Here is a 9,357-nt window from a genome sequence, read left to right as displayed (position 1 = left end):
CAAAAAATCATTTTCATATTTTTAGATTACTTATATAGGCTGACATGATCGAAATTAGTTGGAAATAATTAATTGAAAAAATCCTTCTTTTTTATGTAAATTATTTACAAAATTATTTTTCACTCCAAAAATAACAAACAAAATTTGGAATAATTTTGAAATTTTATTAGAATTTTGTACTTCACTTTTAATCCATATTTTTTATTAACCACACAAAAAAGAAAAAAATAATATTAGTTCACCATTTATATCCAAATTCATTACTTTTGGCAAACTTTTTCAACGGGTTGGATTTTGTTGATTGGATTACATTGTGGTTGCATCATCTTCATTACTGCTAACGCATTCAGTCTGTGCTTGCATACACACCCCTACCAGGCATTCGTTGTGATTGTCTATGTGTGTGGTGTGTGTGTAATCCATTTGAATGGCGCCCCATACTCCTCCAATTCAGTACATTCCATTAGTGGCTCATGACTATTCATTATCACTGGATTCATATCTTATTAGCAAAGCGGGCTTAGCCAAGTTTGTAGCACTTTTGTTGCCACTTATTCCGGAGGATACTGATACTTGTGATCAGTTTCTAGCCTCTTATAGTAAGAGGTCTGGCCCTACAAGAGGAACAGTTATCCAACTAACACCTCAAAAGCTTAGGCAAGGCTCTATCGTTACCCTATTGGGGAGACTCTTTCCCTACTGCTAGACAATTATTCTCGAACAAAGATATCCTTAAGTTGTTACAGAAGCAGACACAAGATGTGTTGGATCCTAAGACGGTTCTTACCACTTCTGGCATTAGTGTCTCCATGATCTCTTATCTTGTGTGGAAGTAGCTATGTCAATTTCTTCAGGACAAATTTATGCCTACCAAGACACCCTCTAATTACCTTTCAAAGGAGTTGTTTACAGCTTTCCAAATGGTGTTGAAAGGCATAACTATTGATTGGAGTTCATACCTTTTGTCCAAGATGGATCAACACTTTGTTAGAGCCACAAGGGGTAATGTAACTAATGTTACATTTTGTTTCTACATTTCTGTCTTCTTGGTATATGACGCCCCTCCAAAAGAAGTTCCTACCATGATAGTTGATTCACCAGAAGCTCCTCCTCCTATTGAACACTCTGATGTTGTCATTGAGGATCTTGATCCTATCCCTCCTGTGGTAGTTCAGGGGAAATGCCTTAAATGAGTGGCTGCATCAACCCCAATTCCTCTAGTCTCCATTCATGTTCAATCTAGTAGTCAACTACCAGCTTTCCTCACAACACTCAATCTTTGGAGTTTCTGATAGATGAAATGTTCCAGTGTTATTCTTCTAAAGTGGCTGCTTACCCTATCACTTCATGGCATCCAATGATTGATTTTGTGGTCCTGAACCAAAGGCAAAACAAAGCCTCTAATATGTGCAAAACATTAACCAACTAAGGGTGGATCTTTTAGCCTATCTTTCCAAACAACATCCATTTGATTCATCTTTCTTTGATGCTTACCATCGACGATCTGTTGTCCGTTCCTAGCTTATCTTATTATCAACAAATGGCTCATCAATATGATGCTAATTTTTCCCTTTATAAATCCAACTCAATAGTCATTTTACCTCTCCTTTTTCAACCTCGGGGTGCCCCTCAAATTCCAATCTCTACTTATTGTTATTTCATTGAAGATTGAGTATTTTCCCCTTCTCCGTCTTGTCCTTCCCCATCCATACATATTCCTTCCACTTTTCTTACTTATTATTAGTTAACACCTTTCTTAACCAATTCGCCTAAATTCTTAGCTAATCCTTCTTTAACTTATTCCTCATTTTATGATTTTGCCTACCCATCTCTTCATCCTCTTGTACATGTTCATCTTCCCTCTCCTACTACTTCTATTTCTCAACTACCTTAGTTAGTTAGTGGATATGCAGGGGTTTGATCACAAGATTCCAAGAAGAAGAGGATGGAGCTCAGCTAATTCTCTTACTGGACCACAGATTAATTGGCCATTAATTCCAGGGGAATGGATGACTGCCAGCCAAGCATATCAAAATTATCTCCATTTTGCTCAACAATATTCACAATCTACATATCCTTCAGTGAGATTGACAAGTCACTTTGCTTGGTACCTAGCATATATCCATAGGCATTCACATAATGATCCAAAGGCCATTCCAAAGTTATGTATGAATGTCAATGTGAACATTGAATTGCAACAACTGGATGTACTGTATTTTCATGCCATTTTTCTGCCTAGCAAATACCTTGTTTTGCTAGAAAGGATGTGTTGCCTTCAATTTTCCAAAATCCTCCAAAAACTTTTGTAGATGAATCCTTATCCATTGATCATTTTCATAATCATCAAGCCTTCAAGAGGGATCATCTTCATTGATACCTCTAGATGTATCTTTTATTATTCATAATGCTATATCTCTTTTTTGGAGGTGCCATTCAAATGGTTGTTTTATGTTTGTGTTGTGTTAATTTATATGTGATGAGTTCATGGTGGTTGAATATTGGATTTATTTAAGAGCTATATGTTTGGAGAGTTGCAATGATGGTGATGGTGGATGGAAAGCTTAAAAATAAACAATCTAAAACCTCTTATATCCTTTACGAATTTGTTGTGATTTGTTGTTGTTTATAAGATATGTTAATGGATAAAGGGTTTTCCTTTCATTGTATTCTTTATTATATACAAGTTATAAGTTGGGGTCATGGTTGGGTGGTTTATTGAAGATACTAAAGAAGATCAAGTTGAGCTCTTTGACAAACGTGTATTCCCTTTTTTCCTAGGTCGCAAGGACGGTCCCTTATTAAGTGTGGAGATATGTTGAATGCTGAAATGACTTGATTTTTTGGATGATTTTTTTGTTTTTGAGGACTGAATGGTTGATTTTGATGGATTTTGAATTATTTTTAGTTGTTTTGTAAGTGTTTGAGAGTGTTTTGGATGAGGTGGGTTATGTTTTGGAAGCTCATGATGATTTTTAGTAGAGATATAAGGTTTTGTGATGTTCTGATTGGTTCTGATAGCTTTTGTTTAGCTTCTGTTTTGTTTTATTTATCTTTTGTATGGAAGCATGGAGTAATGATTGATGGAAGTTGAGGTTGTTTGAAAGCTCATTGAATGGTTTTTGATGGTTTGAAATGGTTTTAGTATGAGTTATGTGGTTCTGATGCTTTCTGTTGACCTTCTATAACCCTCTAATGAGGTTCTGAAGAGCCTCTATTCCTGTTCTGTACTATTTTGTATGCCTCTGTAAGTGTTCTATGGAATGTATGTGTGACTTTGGGAAAGTTTTCTAGCCTTGAAAAGAGATGAATGTAAGTTCAAAAGAGCTCAAGGAAGTGGAAGGAGCAACTGTTGAAGACTCAAGAGAAGACTAGAGTAAAGTGACAGTGATGAGATGTGAAGAGTCACTATAGTGGCTCCGGTGACCTTTCATATCAGGCACACCTTTTGGAAGAGACATCCACAACCAAAGAAGGATCATTATGAGTGATTATTGATTATTGTAGTGAGGAGATGATGTACTATTGATATATATATATATATATAGAGAGAGAGAGAGAGAGAGAGAGTCAGAGATAACCAATTCTATGCAAAACAATGTATCTATTTATGAGAGATTGTGAGAGAAAGCCAAGAGATCTTTGAAGATGAATCATATGTGATATTTTTTCATTCAAAGTGGAGTATTCTGAGAGTATTCTTTTGTGTCTTCAATGTCTATTAAAGAATCCTATGAAGAATATGATGAATTTTATTAAAGTTAAAGTCGTGGGAGAATTGTTTTTATGAAGCTGCATGAAGATTTCTTGTTATTGGTGTTGTTTTCTTTATTGAGATCATATAACAGATGAAAGATATGGTTGTTGATGTTACAAGAAGATTTTCTTGCAATAGAAACCCTATTTCCTTGGTTTTCCTTTTCGGGCTCCAATTAGGTCCCTAGCTTAAAATGCTAGCATAATGTCCATGATAGGTGATATATCTAGAATTAGAGGCCCTAGGTTATAGTGTTATCATAATGTTACGTAACACATCGAGGACACATGGTATGATATTGTGATCGAGTGAGAAACTTGGTGATATAGCTAGACATTGGAGCACATAGGCTAGAATATTGCTAACATAACATACATGAGAGGTGATATAGGACAACATTGGAGGCTTCATGATAGAATGCAAGCATAATGTACATTATTTTGGCAATTAAGGACACTTGGGATGCTAGGATAAGGCACATCATTTTGGTAATTCAAGACACTAGAGACCTAGAAAGGATGTTGAAATACATGGGATCCACGAATGTGGAATATAATTAAATAAGTAACAAAATTGGAATAAAATTAAAATGCAATTGATAACAAACACTGATAGTATTGATTCACTCTAATCAATCATTGTAACTAAATTTATTACAAACAATGATAATGATAATCTAGAAAAGCCACACTATTACATGTGAGTCATATCTCCAATTAGTTGAGATATTTTTTTATAATTTTTTGACCATTGTCCCCCGTAGTAGAGAGAAGATGTCCTCAAAATGCAAATGTAATTGCAATAAGCTCCCTCACAAGCTACATTCATAAATTATACCACCAACACCTAAGACTCGTACTTTGTATCTTCAAGATCAAAAACTTTGCATGATATTTTGATGTGGCATTGGCTTGCATCACAAAGTCCATGACCACATTTAAGGTATTGAATTTTTTATTAAGACAGCTTTATGATGGTGTCAAAATTGTTAGGTCAAAATACATTTGTAAAAGAACTCACAAAATCCAAGCTCTCATATGTATGTCAACCATGGGGCATATGATAAAGCTAATGATAGTCAATTACTTCTACAATAGATTTGTGGCCTCTTTGTGGCACACCTCCCCTTGCTTTTCTCGATCATGCTATTGAACATAGATCAATATTGTACACCATCCCTTACATTCTATGTAACCCCATATATCACATATTACCATTATATTTTACACCCTATGGCATTTGCTAACATCATTATTCTTACACCATACCTTTCATCCTCATACCTTTATAGTGTGCATGTTAAGTGAGTGGACATGTGACCCACACTCCTTTGAGGGTAAAGCTTGTCATGTATCTAGAATAAGAAAAAACGTAGAATACAAACATTAAAAATTTACTGGAAAATTCTTCAATCAACCATAGTGGTGATATATTAAATACTTACTTTGGTGCTCATGAAATTGTGCACCATATAACTCCCTGGACTTTTCTACAATGGTCTTCACTTCTATTCCATTTAACATAAGGACCTTGGTTTGATATTTACATATATTATGTGTTTGTGATCAATCACAAGTACAACATGCCCAACTACAATCGATATTTCGAACATGGTACCAATGGCCATCTCTTGTGCAACTCTGTATTGAAGCCTGAATTCTATGGACTTTAAATTTCAAGAAGTACTTTAATGTTTTAAAGTCCATAGAAAATCTGGTATTTCTTTAACTCTTTGAATGGAATTTTCTATGGACTTTAAACATCTTTTAACATATCTTGGCACCAATACTAGCATGCATGATAAGAGCAAACCAACTTCTCAATCAACTAGTCAATGTGTTGACCATGCAAGTTGCATTTCTCACTAAGAAAGTGACTCTTCAAAACTGAGTGGTACTACTCAATGCTACCATTTGTCTCTTGATTTTCACAAGGGATAATTCTTATAGCACATATCCACATTCCTACAATAATAGCACCAATTGGTTTTCATCATGATCTAGCTTAGTTGGATTCCATATATTAATTGATGATGATGTCTCATTGGTATCTTGCAATTCTTTAATATACTCTAATTGCTCTCTTCCAAAATTGGAATTTCCAAGTCAATCTTGAAGACGGTTAAAATCCTCATTAGTAATCCCCAATTCTTTCTTAGCATCTTTTACCTTGTTGAAACAAAGAGAAAGGACATCCCCTACATCAATAAACTTGTCATCTACAATTTCAATGTCCATTTTAAATAACTCTTCATTGGATTCATTCTTTACATCAACTATGCCATTTGTAGCATCAGAAGCCTTTGCAATGATTTCAAAACAATAATCCTCCCTAAGATTAAAGAGTCTTTGGATGTCTAATAGTAGTATGTATTCCTTGTCCCTACTAATAGGAAAAGTTGGAAGAGAAGGAACAATATAGAAAGAAGGGGAGTCATACATAATATCTACATTTGCATGTAATGAAGCATTCAACCAGGAAAAGAAATCTAAATAAAACTAAAATAGACATAAAATAACAAAGGACTATTGCACCAAGACATCTTACCATGTAGTAATGATGGGAGTTCCAAAATTACAGCCATGGTGGGGTTGATGCTTCATCTAGCAAGAAGGAAGCTAACATCAAGAAAGTGAATAGTAAAATTTTGTGAATGAGCCAAAAGATATCTTCTCTTAGCCTCTTGCCTTCTTTATCCTAACTCCTCATCTCCAAAGTTAAGGGTACATTTACATAGGAAAGGGCTGAATTTACAAGGACTGGAAATTACAAGGTATGGAATTAGCATGATTCCAAAGTACAAAAATATCAAGGTATTTTCTTTCATGGCATTGCATGGCTTTCTTCAATAATGGTCTCAACTTTGAATTGGCAACAAGCATACTATTGTATATAGGGTTACCTATACAAGATGACCATGTATCCTTGAAGTACTTGATGAATGATTCTTCCTCTTGTATTTTTCATAGAACTCTGATAGTAGGGTTTGAGCCTCATCTATCCTAGAATTCTCATGTGAATTAGGTGTACCTTGCATGTTAATAATGTTGTAAAGGGCTCTAAACATATCAGCACAAACTTGTTATATACAAAGATACATAGAAACACCAAAAACCTCCCTATGAAAACACAAATGGATAAAACCACTTTGTGGATAACCATGGTGAGAAAAGACAACAAATGTAATTGTATAAAAAGAAACCTTAACGAATAGCATTGATTTCCGCTTGAGCATCAACCACCATAAAAGCATTTGGTTCCCGTGAATTGTTATATTCCAAGAATCGATTTCTTAATGCAGTTAGCCATGATGTAACTAATGTGGTACAAGAAGAAGATGTAATGGTCCATGCCGCCACAAAAACTCCAATGTGAAAATGATCAAACACAAGAATTGTATACAAATGGAACTGCATAGAGAAGCTTTTTTTTTTTTAATTAGGGATAACATAATTACAAAATCAAAGCTAAGAAAGAATAAGAAATATAGTACATTATATCTATTAGTGCCAAATGTCATATCCATTGCTAGCAAGCTGTTATGAACATATTTATTGAGCATTGGAAGTTGCCATGTTATTGGATACCAAGTATCAAAGGATTATCTTCATCACCATAAGGTTGATAAAAGAATATACTACCAAGATTGGCTGAAACCTAGTTATGGACACTTTTCATAAGCAAGAATAAGGAGATGTGACTCAAGAGGCAAGAGTAATTTGTGCTTATATGTTATATGTCCTTGAGATTGGATAATTCTTGGTCACCATTTTTTTCCCTCACACAAGAGTGGATTAAGTAACAATTTCTTATTAAAAAGCTTGAAGCTCCCTCTATTATGGATAGTGTGCATTTTGTTGGGAGCTCCAAAACGATGATAGATGCATGATATATCACATATCTTCATGTTAAAAAAGAGCAGTAGTGTGTGATATGACATTTATGTAGTGAACCATAATGTCAATGTCATTTATAGAAAATATCCAAGGTTGTTTCAAAAATCTCAAAAATTTAGTTTCAATTGCAAAAGCATGAAATCAAAAGCTTGCAAAAATAATGCACTCCCATGAAAGCTGAGAGAAGAAGGTAAGATGATAGACTATAATTGTATATCAACAATGAATAGTAAAAAATAATATCCTTTTACATCCCTTTCATACCTAACTAGTGTGGTTGGTATTTTTTCATTCTTTACATAGCTAGGCATAAGCGGCCTTTAACCACCAATAGGGAACAAGCTAACTAGAAAGATGATTAGATAGATATCCCGTACCTAGGATAGGTGGAATAATTGATATCAAGTTCTAAAGTATCACCGGAATCATATACTAATGCAAGTACCGATCTAGGTTAGTGATATGAATATAGAAACACACATTTAGGTACATGAGCATCAGCTCGTGTTGAGCTTGATATTCAACAATCTACTTAGCTTTTCAGCACTCCTAACTAGAAGAGGATCACTCACTTTTCATGCATGCACCCAATATATTTTAGTATTCTAAACAATGTATGCTGTGAACACTATGTGATAGTTAAAATCTTCTTCATTCATTAGCCCTTACATATATTGATAGCTTGGAGAAAACAATGACACAATAACTAAGCCATCAGTTGTTTGACAGGGCTAAGAACCTTCATTATCTTCCTTATTCCCAATCACTCAGTGTAGCATTCATTTACGTAGTCACACACAACAAATAGGAGAGATAGGTCACAACTGACCATACTAACTAACTACAGTTAAGCTGTCATATATAGTGTGGCTAGAGCTTGATTCTCAATACTCCCCCTTAATCTTAAGAAGGGCACTATACTCTCAGAAGCTCTCTAAAGTGAGTGAACTTATCTTTACATAATGACTTGGTAAAGATATTAGCTACGGTTTTGACATGTAGGAGATCTGTCTTCCCTACAAGTACCATCTTTTCTATGAAATGATAGTGTACCTCGATGTGTTTTGTTCTAGGATGATACACATAATTTGTAGGTAGAAGTATATTGCACATATTGTCACAATGCAATCTGATTAGAGCATCTTTTTGCATACCCAAGTCTATCAATAACTTCAACAACCAAGCAATCTCACAAGCTATTGATGTGGCACCTCTATACTCTACATCAGTACTAGAGAGTGCAAGTATTGGTTGCTTCTTATTGCTTTAGCTAATCATACCATTTCCAAGGCTAAAAGCATATACACTAGAAGCCCTTCTATCATATCAACAACCTGCCCAATCTACATCAATATACCCCATGAGCTTTAAGTGCTTATCACTCTCATAGAAGAGTTCATAGTCTATCGTAGCCTTGACATGGCACATAATTCTTCTCACTGCATCCAAGCAAGGTTTTCTAGGCTTATGCATGAACTCACTAATAAGTCCAACTGAGTAGCTAAGATCAAGCCTAGTAATGGTAAAGTAGGTGAGACTTCCTACCATTTGCATGTACATAGTAATATCTAGGATTCCAACTCTAGTGTTAATATCCAGCTTAGTATTCTGATCCAGTGGAGTATCCAAAGGTTTACAACCTATCACACCATATTTCTTCAATATCTCAAGTGCATATTGTCTTCGCATTAGCTAAAGTTCATGTGT

The sequence above is a fragment of the Lygodium microphyllum genome, chromosome 9 (genome assembly GCF_053477565.2).
Source record: "Lygodium microphyllum isolate KBCC chromosome 9, Lygodium_microphyllum_v1.1.10, whole genome shotgun sequence".
NCBI classification, from domain to species: Eukaryota; Viridiplantae; Streptophyta; class Polypodiopsida; order Schizaeales; family Lygodiaceae; genus Lygodium; species Lygodium microphyllum.
The sequence above is the reverse complement of the archived record's forward strand: the minus strand, read 5'-3'. Positions refer to the sequence as shown.